Raw genomic sequence first — 14,263 nt, forward strand, 5'->3', positions numbered from 1 at the left:
TCCTCCTTTGATCCACTTTCAGAGTTCGATGAGCTCTCCTTTTTGGACTTTAATGATCTCTCTTCCTTCAATTGTTCTAGTGCTTGCTTGCCTGTTTCCACTGCTTGACAACAGCGCTCATCTTCTAAACAGCTATTAACTAGTTTCCACACTGCTCTAGTACCTTCTTTAAGGACACCCTGCTCCCAGGAGAAATCTAGGTCTTTTCCCAACCTACCCCAGCTAGCAGGAGTCAAATGGCCCGACATGGCAAACCAAGGAGCAACCTTGTCACACTCCTCGAGGAAGGTTTGAATGGTATGCTTTTTGAGTTTTGTGCCCTTCGCTCTTAGGCAGCTCATCGAGCGCTGAAAAAATTGGGTGTGACTGTGACGACCCCATACCTAGTCTTTCACGGCCTCAGAAAATTTACTCAAATGGCTAGAAAAAGAAAGTAACCCATAAACTGTCCCTATTACCCTCTTACTTTCACTACCCTCTTACTTTCACTTTCTCGTCTCCAGAGCCGGAGAGCCTTATTGTCTCTTTACCGAGAGCCTAATCCCAATCCCGGGATAGTGAGTTACTTACCGTACTCATCCTGTCGACAGACCCTGACTGCAGAAAGTTCTGAACCTCTTTGGTGGGGGAATCGGGTCCTGGATTTCTTCGGCACCACTTGGAGTCCAACTCGGCCAGCAAGAAAGGCACAGCCACTGCTTCTTCTTAAAGCAGTTTACTCAGGCAGCTTCTCTCTTCAAATCCCCCAGCCTCTCTGCTTACAAGTGTTTTTTTCCCCTCCAGCCACAACCACGCCCCCACCAATCACCAAAGGTCACATCACCTCACCAGGCAGGATTGCTCAGCCAATCAGGGATTAAGGGCATGCCATCCACCAAATATGGGCTTATTTACTGCCTGGAATAGATTTCCATCTGGCTGGCCAGGGAGTCTGGAATGGCTTCCCACAGTACAGGGACAAACAGGTAGATCAATGGAATAGAATTAAAGATCCAGAAAATAACCTGCCTACCTATGGTCAATTGATCTTTGACAAATGAGTTAAAAACACCCAGTGGAAAAAAGACAGCCCTTTTTTTTTTTTTTTTTTTTTTTTTTTTTTTTTTTTTTTTTTTTTTTTTTTTTTGGTTTTACAAGACAGGGTTTCTCTGTGTAGACCTGGCTGTCCTGGAACTCACTCTGTAGACGAGGCTGGCCTCAAACTCAGAGATCCACCTGACTCTGCCTCCTGAGTCCTGGGATTAAAGGCTATAAAAGACAGCATTTTCAACAAATGGTGCTTTCTCAACTATTAGTTATCAGGTAGAAGAAGGTAGAAGAATGCGAATTGATCCATTCTAATCTCCTTGTACAAAGCTCAAGTCTAAGTGGATCAAAGACCTCCACATAAAACCAGAGACACTGAAATTTATAGAGGAGAAAGTGGGGAAAAGCCTTGAAAATATGGACACAGGGGAAAAGTTCCTGAACAGAACAGCAATGGCTTGTGCTGTAAAATCAAGAATTGACAAATGGGACCTCATAAAATTGCAGTTTCTGTAAGGCAAAAAACACTGTCAATACAACAAAAAGGTCACCAACAGATTGGGAAAGGATTTTTACCAATCCTAAATATGTTAGGGGACTAATATCCAGTATATGCAAAGAACTCAAGAAACTGGACTCCAGAAAATCAAATAACCCCATTTTAAAATGGGGCATGGAACTAAACAAAGAATTCTCAACTGAGGAATAACAAGTGGCTGAGAAGCACCTGAAAAATGATCAACATACTTAATCATCAGGGAAATGCAAATCAAAACAACCTTGAGATTCCACCTCACAGCAGTCAGAATGGCTAAGATCAAAAATTCAGGTGACAGCAGATGCTGGCAAGGATGTGGAGAAAGAGGAACACTCCTCCATTGTTGGTGGGATTGCAAGCTGATACAACCACTCTGGAAATCAGTCTGCCAGTTCCTCAGAAAACTGGACAAAGTACTACTGGAAGATCCAGCAATTCCTCTCCTGGGCATATACCCAGATGTTACAACTGGTAATAAGGACACATGGTCCACTATGTTCATAGCAGCCTCATTTATAATAGCCAGAAGCTGGAAAGAACCTATATGTCCCTCAACAGAGGAATAGATACAGAAAATGTGGTACATTTACACAATGGAGTGCTACTCAGCAATTAAAAACAATGAATTCATGAAATTCTTAGGCAAATGGATGCATCTGGAGGATATCATCCTTAGAGAGGTAACCCAATCACAAAAGAACTCACATGATATGCACCCTCTCATAAGTGGATACTAGCCCAGAAACTTAGAATACCCAAGATACAATTTGCAAAACACATGAAACTAAAGAAGAAGTTTGACCAAAGTGTGGATACTTTGTTCCTCCTTAGAATATGGAACAAAATACACATGGAAGGAGTTACAGAGACAAAGTTTGGAGCTGAGACAGAAGGAAGGATCATGTAGAGACAGCCCTACCCGGGGATTCATCTCATAATCAGCCACCAAACCAAGACACTATTGCACATGCCAGCAGGATTTTGCTGACAGGACCCTGATATAGGCTGTCTCTTGTGAGGCTATGCCAGTGCCTGGCAAATGCAGAAGCAGATACTCTCAGTCATCTATTGGATGGAATACAGGGCCCCTAATATAGGAGCTAGAGAATGTACCCAAGGAGCTAATGGGGTCTGCAACCCTATAGGAGGAACAAAAATATGACCTAATCAGTAACCCCAGAGCTCATGTCTCTAGCTGCATATGTAGCAGAAGATGGCCTAGTTGTCCATCAATGGGAGGAGAGGCTCTTGGTCTTGAGAAGATTCAATGCCCCAGTACAGTGGAATGCCAGGATGAAGAAGCAGGAGTGGGTGAGTTAGGGAGCAGCGGGGCGGAGGGGGCGTTTTAGGGGACTTTAGGGATGGCATTTGAAATGTAAATGAAGAAAATATGTAATAAAAATGTTAATTAAAAAAAAGAAAAGAAAATCCATGAGTCTGTTCCAGAGCTTCATCATGCTGTCTGTCTTCTTGAATCATAGCTATATGGTATATCCAGTTCTAAGAAGATGGCAGGGTTAGACACATAAGTGACTTGTTGAAGAAAATGATCCAGGAGCCAAGCAATATTAAAGACACATTAGACAATAGTAGACAGTTATTTCCCTCAAAGGGGTGTGGGAAGAAAGAGAGGATTCATAAGGAGTTTGTACTGCTGTTTTTCTAAAATCAATCTGTCTTTAAGACATTGCCTTGCTATATACAACTAGCCCATTGCCAGGCGGTGGTGGTGCACACCTTTAATCCCAGCACTTGGGAGGCAGAGGCAGAGGCAGGCAGATTTCTGAGTTCGAGGTCAGCCTGGTCTACAAAGTGAGTTCCAGGTCAGCCAGGGCTATACAGAGAAACCCTGTCACGAAAAACAAAACAAAACAAAACAAAACACCCAAACAAACAAACAAAAACACAAAGCAAGTCCTGGGCTACATGTTTACACTAGTTTAGAGAAGTTCAATACAGTCCTTGAGCCTCACATCTCATAAAAATGAAGCTGACTTGTACCATTGCCATACTCAGTGGCAGAGAACAGTTCAGGAAAAGTATAGCCACTTTATCAGCTTGAAGATGGGGGTGAGGTGTACAATGCCATCTATTCATTAAATCATGAGATTTGAGAAGCCCATATTGATGGTTACCACACTTTGCAACTTACTAAAAACCCTTAATTAAAGCCATGTAGCTACAGAATTGTTTTGTATATGTCTTTTTTTTCAAGATGTAAATTTTTCAAGACGAATTCTGATCATAGGTCCCTCAATGTAATATTCTGGTCCTGCAGCTGCATAGTCAAATACATCCCCCTGCTTACTATTAAGCAATATTCTTTTTGAAAAACAGATGTGTCAGAAAGGGATGAAAACCATCTTATCTATTCAGAGTTACATTTATAAGAGATACGTAATCAGCGTTATCTTCAGAATCCACCCCTCTTTGGGAAAGTTTTCACTTCTGATGCAGTTGCAAAGAGAAGTAAAAGGGCTGCTTTCTCATTGAACAGCCTTTTTCTGTGCCCTAATCACGTCTGTATCCCCAGTCTCTATTTTGATGGAACAGTTCATCTATGCAAGTGTGATCATGCATAGCATAAAAGTCCATCAAATAGACTACGATTATGAAATATGTTGTCACAAAGCAGCAATGAATTCTCCCTCTCTCCTCATCATTTTGCATGTACTTTGCAAAATTGGAATGAATCGCATCAAGAGTCTAGAATCTGGGCTTTACCCACTCTGTAACACTCTGTCCTCAGAATCTCTCTTTCCCAGGTATTCATTCTTCTTCCCTTCTATCTGAGCACTGCTATACTTAGTGACTATTAGTGAAGATCAGGCTTGGATTTTCATGTGTTAATTTAAAATGTCTCTTTGCCCTGCTGTTTGAAAATTCATCACCTGATTATAATGTGGAGAATACCATCAATTTCCTTTCTTGAATATTCCTGCCAATCACCTAATCACAAGCACACACCCATAAAGTGGAACTAGTCCTATGAATAACAAGTGCACATTACCAGTTCTTACTTGCTTCTCTTGTTTTCCCTCTAAATGTCTATCCTCCTTAGATTGTGAATCATGAAACTATATGCAACAAAAGCAAACTACACAGTCCTTCCTTACTCCTCCATCTTTTACCTGGCTATTTTCCATTAACTCGATGCATCTCTCCTTTGATTTTATCTCTACTGTGAATCCAGCTCTTTGGTCCACACACATCTTGGCTTCAAGTTTTCATCACAGAATTCAGAGATACACTTCTGCTGCTCATATTTGCTAATCCTCAGTAAACCTCTTCAACTTATCTATCCTGGATCAAGGTGACATTTAAACAAATTTATGGGTGGAGTTTGTGTACTAAATGAGTATCTGTTCGATAAATATTTCTTTTGTTGTTGTTATTGTTTTGTTTTGTTTGTTTTGGGTAAGACTGTGTTTAGGTGGGTTGTACTGTTGTAACAATAAGTTAAGGACTGGATTATTATTTTCATGCTGATGGAAGCTGCAAATATCAGGGCAACGGAAGCTTTGTTATCTAATGATGGTGCAGTTTGCACTTTTAGAATGAGTCAGCATCTTCTCAAAGCAAGAAACACTGCATTGAAAACGCTCTAGAAACATTAAAATAGACATAGACACACATGTTTGCCCACACAGAAATTCCAAGAAAGCACAAAAATGTAAGCTGTACACAAAGGACTTATAGGGAAGCAAAAAAATAAATGGCTGATTAAAAATTAATTTAAAATAGAAAATTAAAAATAAGTAAATATATCCAGATACAACATTATAAGACAAAGAACACCCAAATATACCGTTTTGACCATCTGGTGCTTAGCACGTGGAATGCCTTTAAGAGTGGTTTGTATACCCAGGGACAATCCCTTGAAGAAAACTAATTTTTCCTTTGAGAGTGGTTGTAGCCAATTTAACAATCTTAGCTATGCTGACTTGTATAATATAAAATTTCAAAAAATAGCTTTGATTTGCATTTCCCTGATAACTAATGATCCTGAAAATATCTTTGTTTCTCAGCCATTGTTTTTCCTCTTTTGAAAATTCTGTTTAGATCTGTACCCCATTTTTATTTGAATTATTTGTTTTCTTGATGTCCAGCTTTTTTGATTCTTTATATGTGTCTGTATAGTTGACAAAAATCTTTCTCCATTCTGTAGGCTAGCATGTTGTCCAACTGATGGGGTCTTTTGCTATGCAGAATCTTTTCATTTACATGAGGTCCCATTTGTTGATATTCTTCATCCCTATACTGAGTTCTGTTCCCTTTTGAGTTGCTGTGGATTTCTCCAAGGTATTGTTGTTAATGATTTAGACTGGTTTCCTAGTAAAAATTACTAAGCTAGGAATATTGATATCCTTTAAAATTGTGGGTCAGTCTACAGTTATTTTCTTCTTTTCATTCTCTATGTTGTTTTCATGAGTTAATCTAGAATAGACACATTTATTTTCAGAGTTATTTTTACTTAAAAACTTGGATTATATATCTAATATATATAATATACTTGGATTATATATCTAATGGTAGGTACATAAGCTTTCTAATCATTTAACCTTTATGAATGCCATAATTGGAGCTTTCTACATTCTAATAGAACAGTAGTGTATATATCCTGGAGAGAATTTTCTTTTAACATATGGCAGCTAATTTTATCAGCTCCTGTGTGTTTAAATTATACTGTATTTCATATTTCCCCTTTTTCTTTCTCCTTGCTTCTCATAAGTATGTGTGATACAGTAGACATCTATATAATCTGAACTGGCCTGAAATGCATGATCTTCCAGCTTCATCATCACAGGTGCTGGAAATAGAGATATGCCACCATGACTAGCTTCAAATTAATTTTACACATTCCTATATGAGATACAAAATTTCAAAATTCCAATTTTGCATGTTTTTTATATTTTTTGCAGCACCTGGAAAATATACTTTTACTATTAGTTAGGCTGCTCTGTTTCAGAAAAACTTTGCTCACTAAATTTAACTTATCTATACTCTTTTTGGTTTGTGTCTACTTTTAAATTTAAATTTTAAATTATATTTAAAATTTAGAAAATGTAATAACATACATTTTATAATAACATTTATAATTATATATTATACTCACTCAGTTTTCTGATTTGTAGATTATTGTTACCAAGAAAAATTTTGGCTTCACCTTAGTCATCAGGGAAATGCCTATCAAAACAACCCTGAGATTCCACCTCACACCAGTCAGAATGGCTAAGATCAAAAACTCAGGTGACAGAAGATGCTGGCAAGGATGTGGAGAAAGAGGAACACTCTTCATTGTTCATAGGATTGCAAGCTAGTACAACCACTCTAGAAATCAGTTTGCTGGTTTTCAGAAAATTGGAAATATTTCTGCCTGAGGACCCAGCTATACCACTCCTGGGCATATACCCAAAAGATTCTCCAAGATATAACAAGGAAACATGGTCTACTATGTTCATAGCAGCTTCATTTATAAGAGCCAGAAGCTGGAAATAACCCTGATGAGCCACAACAGAGGACTGGATACAGAAGATGTGGTAAATTTACACATTCTGTGGATACAACTCTCAGACCATATGAAACCCAAGAAGAAATAAGACCACACCAAAGTGTGGATGCTGCAGTCCTAAGTCAGAAGGGGGAAAAATAATCTCAGAAAGTAGAGGGAGAGAGAGATCTGGGAGGAAGAGAAAAGGGAGAAGAAAAAGGGGGACCTATTCAGATATGGGAGGAGATGGGGGAGAAATACAGAAGGTCAGGAGTTTGAAAGGAGGTGAGTAGCAGTGGGAGATGGAAAACTGGGGGTATCCACTAGAAAGTCCCAGATGTCAAGGCCCAAGAGGTTCCCAGGGTCCAACAGGAAGGATATTAGCCAAAATACCCAACAAAGGGGAGAAAGAACCTGTAGAGACCATATCCAATAGATAGGCATGGCCTCTAGTTGAGAGATGGGGCCACCCACCCACCTCAAACATATTATAAAATTATTCCTGTCAAAAAGGAAATTCGGGGGAAAAGAGTGGAGCAGAGAGTGAAGGAAAGGCCATCCAGAGACTGTCCCACCTAGGGATCCATTCCATCTGCAGACACCAAACCCAGACACTATTTCTGATACTAAGAAGTGCTTGCTGACAGGAGCTTGATATAGCTGTTCCCTGAGACACTCTATGAGAGCTTGACCAATAAAGATGTGAATGCACACAGCCAAACATTTGACTGAGCATGGGGAAACCAATGGAGAAGTTATGGCAAGGACTGAAGGAGCCGAAGGGTTTGCAACCCCATAAAAAGAATGACAATATCAACCAACCAGACTCTCCCCCCAAAATCTCCCAGGGACTAAACCATCAACCAAAGAGTATACATGGAGCAACTTATGGCTCCAGCTGCATTTGTAGCAGAGGATTGCTTTATCAGGCATCACTTGAAAGGGAGCCCCTTTGGGTCCGTGAAGGCTTGATACCCCAGTGTAGGAGAATGCTAGGCCGCTGAAGCAGGAGAGGGTGGGTGGGTGGTGGAGCGCCCTCATAAAGGCAGGGGTAAGAGGGGGAAGGGGGATTGTGGAGGGGAAACTGCAAAGAGGAATAACATTTGAAATATGAATAGATAGAATAACCAATAAAAAATAAAATTAATTTTAAAAAGAACTACTTCTAAAAAAAATTGGCTTCAAATATTTTATGCCATGATGCTATTCCTTTTAGAAGAACACCTGTGAGCCCAGGGAATGGCTCAGTCAATGAGGGTGCCAGCCACACAAGCTAGCAACTGGAATTCTATCATCTGATCCCAATAAATATGTAATGATAGATTGAATTGCATGAAACTATGCAGACTTGCAGTCACACTAGGGCAAGCACTCACCTCCCACATCATACATACACACACAATAATAATAAAATTAAAGTGTAAAAATAAAAACAGCAGCTGTATACATGCTAAATGAGTAGCAATCTCCCACATGAAGCTAACAAATATGTTTTTAAAGTACTTTTCTACTTGTGTCTATATTTTAACCTAAGTAGCTCCTATTTTTTTAAGTGCTCTGATTTTGCCGACCATTTCTTTTTAACTTTTGTGTCTTGCATTCACTCTGCTTGCCCACTGAATATTTATTTGAAAAAGGACTCCTGATGTTTTGGGCAAAGCTCAAAAGGAAGTAAACCATCCGTTATTTTTTGGGGGGAGGTATTATTATTTGATAGCTTGTAGTGTATAAAACATGACAGGGGAATGCCAATGCTTTACTTTTGGCTGTCCTACAGAACTTGACAGAGTCATAAAATATGAATAGAATCAGCTGAGATTCATCTGGAAGCTTCATCGGCAATGTGTAGCCTTCTTAGTGCTAGAAGGTTTTATGTGTATTTCTATAAGAAGTAATGTCACCAGTGAATCCACCAAGCTAAAATAATGATTTTTTTTTCTGACAAGATATGCCCACTGGTATACAATAGAGGAAATAATATTATGGGAGCAACCAACCACCGTCCAGTTGTCTCTAAGGCCCTAATTCATAAAGTAAAACCTATACCTGTTACTGTTAAGGTGGCCGAGAACCTGTGACTGTGTCCTAGAAGAGAACTTCTTACCATTATTCTACCAATGGACATAGAATTATATAGGTGATACAAAGAACAAGTAACTGTGTAATACAAAGCCCTAAATGGGAAATCCATAATCCATGCAAAAGCACTACTTAGGGTTCATAAGTCTTCACAGAAGTGAGGCAAAAGTATTTTTAAAACCAGAGATGGATAAAGAAAATATAGTACATTATACAATGGACTATTACTCAGCTTGTAAAAACAATGACATCATGAGATTTGCAGACAAATGGATAGAACTAGAAAAATCATCCTAAGGGAGGTAACCCAGACTCAGAAATACAAACTTGGTATGTACTTACTTACAAGTTGACCGTAGCTGTATTCTCCATAGACCTAGATAGACTAACTAACAAGGAGGGCTGAAGGGTGAATACAAGAATTTTCATAGGAAGAGGAAATGTAATGGATTTCGTGGGTAGACTGTAGCTTGATAGTGGTGAGAACAGGAGGGATAGGGTGTGGGAGAAAAGGAGAATAGTGGAAGAAACAAATGGAATTGGGGTCATTTCTGGGGTGAGGTAAAAACCTAGTGCAATGGAAACTCTAGGGACTCTAAAGGAGTGACCCTAGCAAAAACTCCTGGTAATAGTATTCATGGAGCCTGAACCAGCCACCTTCTGTAACCAGGCAAGGCCTCAGGTAGAGGACATCAACCTAGCCACAAAACATTGGACCTACAGTTTGTCCTGTATGCAGAGTGTTTGGGGGCTGAAGCCTAGCAGAATCATAATCAAACAGACCAGAAAGACTTCATCCAGCAACTGATGGGAGCACATGGAGGGTCCCACAGTCAAACATTGGGCAGATATGTGGTGTCCTAAGAAGGAGTAGAAGGAAGGATCAGAGGAATCAGAGGGGTCAGGAAAATAAGAGAATGTGGCCCACAAAATTAACTGACCTGGACTTATTGAAGAGAGTAGAGATCAGGGAGCCTTAAGGATTTGACCTAGGTCTTCTACATATATGTTTTGGCTGAGTACCTTGGAGTTCTTATAGGAATTCTAACAGAGAAATGGAGGATGTCCCTGACTCTTTTGTCTACATGTAGGAGACTTTTCTTCCTACTGGTTTGTGTCATCTAACTTTAATTTGTTAATATGTGCACAGTCTCATTGTAGCCTGTGAGGCCTTTGTTGATGTCCCTGGGAGACCTGCTCTTTTCTGGGAGTGGGGAGCAGAGGGATGGTAGAGAGAGGAAGCTGAGAAGAAGAGAAAATGGGCAGAGGGGAGGGATGGATAATGGCATTTAAGAATAAAGAGAAAAAAATGGTAGATGACTTCAAAGAAATATTGTTTTCCAGACTCAACAAGGCATTTGCACCTATGAACTCACAGCAATTGCAAGAGTATGCATAAACCCTGCATAAGCTCAAGCCAGATTAAATTCCAGCATGGAGGTTGTTGGTATCAGTAAATCCCACCACTAGATGAGGAGCCACTGGTATTTGATAGCTTCTGGGAAGAGAGTCAAGTAGGTTGACCATAGTTCATGGGTGAGATTCACATCCAAGGGTAACAGTAACTGGACTTTACAAATGAAAGAGTCAGAGGAGGACATGGTGGAGGAGGCAGCAGTATACCAAATCGGTGTGAGTACGGAACTGGGAGTTGGGTGCTTTGGAAACTGGGGGTGGATCTGTCAGGAGTTGGAGAAAGGGAAATAAATATGATCAAAAATCATTGTGTGAAATTGTAAAAGGATTAATAAAGCCAAGGCATCCAGATGAGAAATCTGGTGCAGCTTTAGAGCTCCTCTCGCTCACGTGTGTTCACTTAAGGCCACCTGTTATACCAAAGCTAAAAATGGGAACTTCATAAACCCATGTGTAATCGTTTATGAGTTCCTCACTAAGAATATTCATAAATAAGGAGGGAAATGACAATTATAAAAGAGTACACTGAAGAAAAATAGTATTAGACATGACAGTTTTAATTTTGACACCAACAGCTTGTATCTCCCAGAAAAAAAAAAAAAATGAGTCTGAAGCTTTGAGTTTAAGCAAGTTTGTAACAAACAGAAGGCTTGGGAGGTACCTCCAAAGAAACATATCTGCAGTGTTGGCAACACAGTTAGCTTGCCAAGCATAATCTATTGAAGGAAAAGAAGTTGTTGCAATACTGTTGAACAGTACTGTTTTTCTTTAGCTGAATGTGCATTTTTTAGATTAGAAGAGTTTGAAACTCTTCAAATTTTAAAGGTTGTCTTCATTAGCAAACATCTATCACAAACGTTGAAATATTTTCGCTTCACTTGTAGGGAATTCACAATCCTGCCGATAATTTCATTTGTCAGTTTTGCATTAAAGTTAAAAAAGAAAAGCTGATTCCTTAACATCTAAAATGTGTGTTCAAGCACCTAATCTGTGGTAATGTTATAAAAAGAAACTTCAGTGTGAGTTACAGCATTCGAAGTAAAGAGAGAAAGAAAAATATTCATAGCATGAGTTGAAAATCTTTTCAAGGCAAATGTCTCTGAGCTTACCTTATCTCTATGTAAGTGGTGTATCAATCCACACAGTAGGTAGGAAAAAGGAAGTGATTAGCTTTCATTTAGGGCTGTGAACCATGTTATAGGTACACAGTTTATGATAAACACTACTTATGAAAAAGTTGCTTACGGAAGCAAAAGCCATCCAAAAACCCAAGCTTAAGTGGTTGTTAGTAACATACAAAAAATAAAGATGCATTTTTGGCTCTCTAAGTTGCACCATTAAGTCAGCAAGAACAAAGGCCTCACGAAAGGCCAAGAAGAAAAGGGTTGATCTATTTTCTAAGAATGACTGATATGATATGAAATCTCTGCTTATGTTCAATATTAGAAACATTAGAAAAAACACTAGTCACAAGTACTCAAGGAACCAAAATTGCCTCTGATGTCTTCAAGGGTCATGTTTTTTAAGTGAGCCTTGCCAATCTACAGAATGACAAAGTTACATTTAGAAAATTCATGCCAATTACTGAGGACATTCAGGGCAAAAACTGTCTGACTAACTTCCATGACCTAGATCTTGCCAGGGACAAAATGCCTTCCATGGTCAAAAAGTGGCAGACCATAATTGAAGCTCATTTTGATGTCAAGATGACCGATGGGTATTTGCTCTGATTTATCTGTGTTGGTTTCACTTAAAAAAAAAAAAAAAAAAAAAAAGCAGCAATCAGATACACAGGGTATCTTTTGCACAGCAGTAGTAGCAGGTCTGCCAGATCTGGAAAAAGATGACAGAAATCATGATCCAAGAAGTGCAGACAAATGACTTTAATAAAGTGACTAATAAACTGATTCCAGACAGCATTGGGGAAGACATAGGAAAGGCTTGCCAGTTTATTTATCCTCTCAATGATGTCTTTGTTAGAAAAAATAAAAAGGCTGAAGAAACGCAAGCTCAAACTGGGAAACTCACGGAGCTCCACAGTGAAGGTGGTAGTAGTGGAAAACAAGTGACAAGACAGGGGCTAAAACTTAATGAGCTGATGGATATGAGCCACCAGTCCAAGAACCTGTTTAAAATCCAGATTTTAGAGGCAGAAATCCGGCCTCAGTAGGGCCACAAGCCTCTCCGGTCAGAAAAGCACCGGGGTAGCTAGAGCACAGAGTCGGCTGACACCCGCCAGCTACCCAGGACCCACGCCACAGGATCTTAAGACTTCTGGTGAGTGGAACACAGCTTCTGCTCCAATCTTTAAACAGTGACAACGACAACAATTAACCCCAGAGATTACCAGATGGCGAAAGGTAAACGTAATAATCTTACTAACAGAAACCAAGACAACTCACCATCATCAGAACCCAGCACTCCCACTTCGCCCAGTCCAGGGCACCCCAACACACCGGAAAAGCTAGACCCGGATCTAAAAGCATATCTCATGATGATGGTAGAGGACTTCAAGAAGGACTTTAATAACACACTTAAAGAAATACAAAGGAACACTGGTAAACAGGTAGAAGACATTAAAGAGGAAGCACAAAAATCCCTTAAAGAATTGCAGGAGAACACTGCTAAAGAGTTACAAATCCTTAAAGAAAAGCAGGATAACATAATCAAACGGGTAGAAGTCCTTACAGAAAAACAGAAAAACACATCCAAACAGATGATGGAATTGAACAAAACCATACTAGACCTAAAAAGGGAAGTAGACACAATAAAGAAAACCCAAAATGAGGCAACACTGGAGATAGAAACCCTAGGAAAGAAATCTGGAACCATAGATACGAGCATCAGCAACAGAATACAAGAGATGGAAGAGAGAATCTCAGGTGCAGAAGATTCCATAGAGAACATCGACACAACAATCAAGTAAAATGTAAAGTGCAAAAAGATCCTAACTCAAAACATCCAAGAAATACGGGACACAATGAGAAGACCAAACCTACAGATAATAGGAGTGGATGAGAATGAAGATTTTCAACTCAAAGGACCAGCAAACATCTTCAACAAAATTATAGAAGAAAACTTCCCAAATCTAAAGAAAGAGATGCCCATGAACATACAAGAGGCCTACAGAACTCCAAATAGACTGGACCAGAAAAGAAATATCTCCCGACACATAATAATCAGAACAACAAATGCTCTAAATAAAGACAGAATACTAAAAGCAGTAAGAGAAAAAGGCCAAGTAACATATAAAGGCAAGCCTATCAGAATTACACCAGATTTCTCACCAGAGACTATGAAAGCCAGAAGATCCTGGACGGATGTTATACAGACACTAAAAGAACACAAACTCCAGCCCAGGCTACTATACCCAGCCAAACTCTCAATTAACATAGATGGAGAAACCAAAGTACTCCACGACAAAACCAAATTCACACATTATCTCTCCACGAATCCAGCCTTTCAAAGGATAATAACAGAAAAAAAACAATACAAGGACAGGAACCACGCCCTAGAAACAACAAGAAGGTAATCCCTCAACAAACCTAAAAGAAGACAGCCACAAGAACAGAATGCCAACTTTAACAACAAAAATAACAGGAAACAACAATTACTTTTCCTTAATATCTCTTAATATCAATGGACTCAACTCCCCGATAAAAAGAAGACATAGACTAACAAACTGGCTACACAAACAAGACCCAACATTTTGC

At 39.4% G+C, this 14,263-nt stretch overlaps 1 pseudogene; it reads left to right on the top strand.

The window, feature by feature from the left end:
• The first annotated feature begins 246 nt into the window (after positions 1 to 246).
• LOC110300836 (small ribosomal subunit protein eS1 pseudogene) lies at positions 247 to 12,683 on the top strand (annotated as a pseudogene).
• Positions 12,684 to 14,263: the final 1,580 nt, after the last annotated feature.

This window comes from Mus caroli, unplaced genomic scaffold, assembly GCF_978045245.1.
Source record: "Mus caroli unplaced genomic scaffold, Mus_caroli_1 scaffold_10, whole genome shotgun sequence".
NCBI classification, from domain to species: Eukaryota; Metazoa; Chordata; class Mammalia; order Rodentia; family Muridae; genus Mus; species Mus caroli.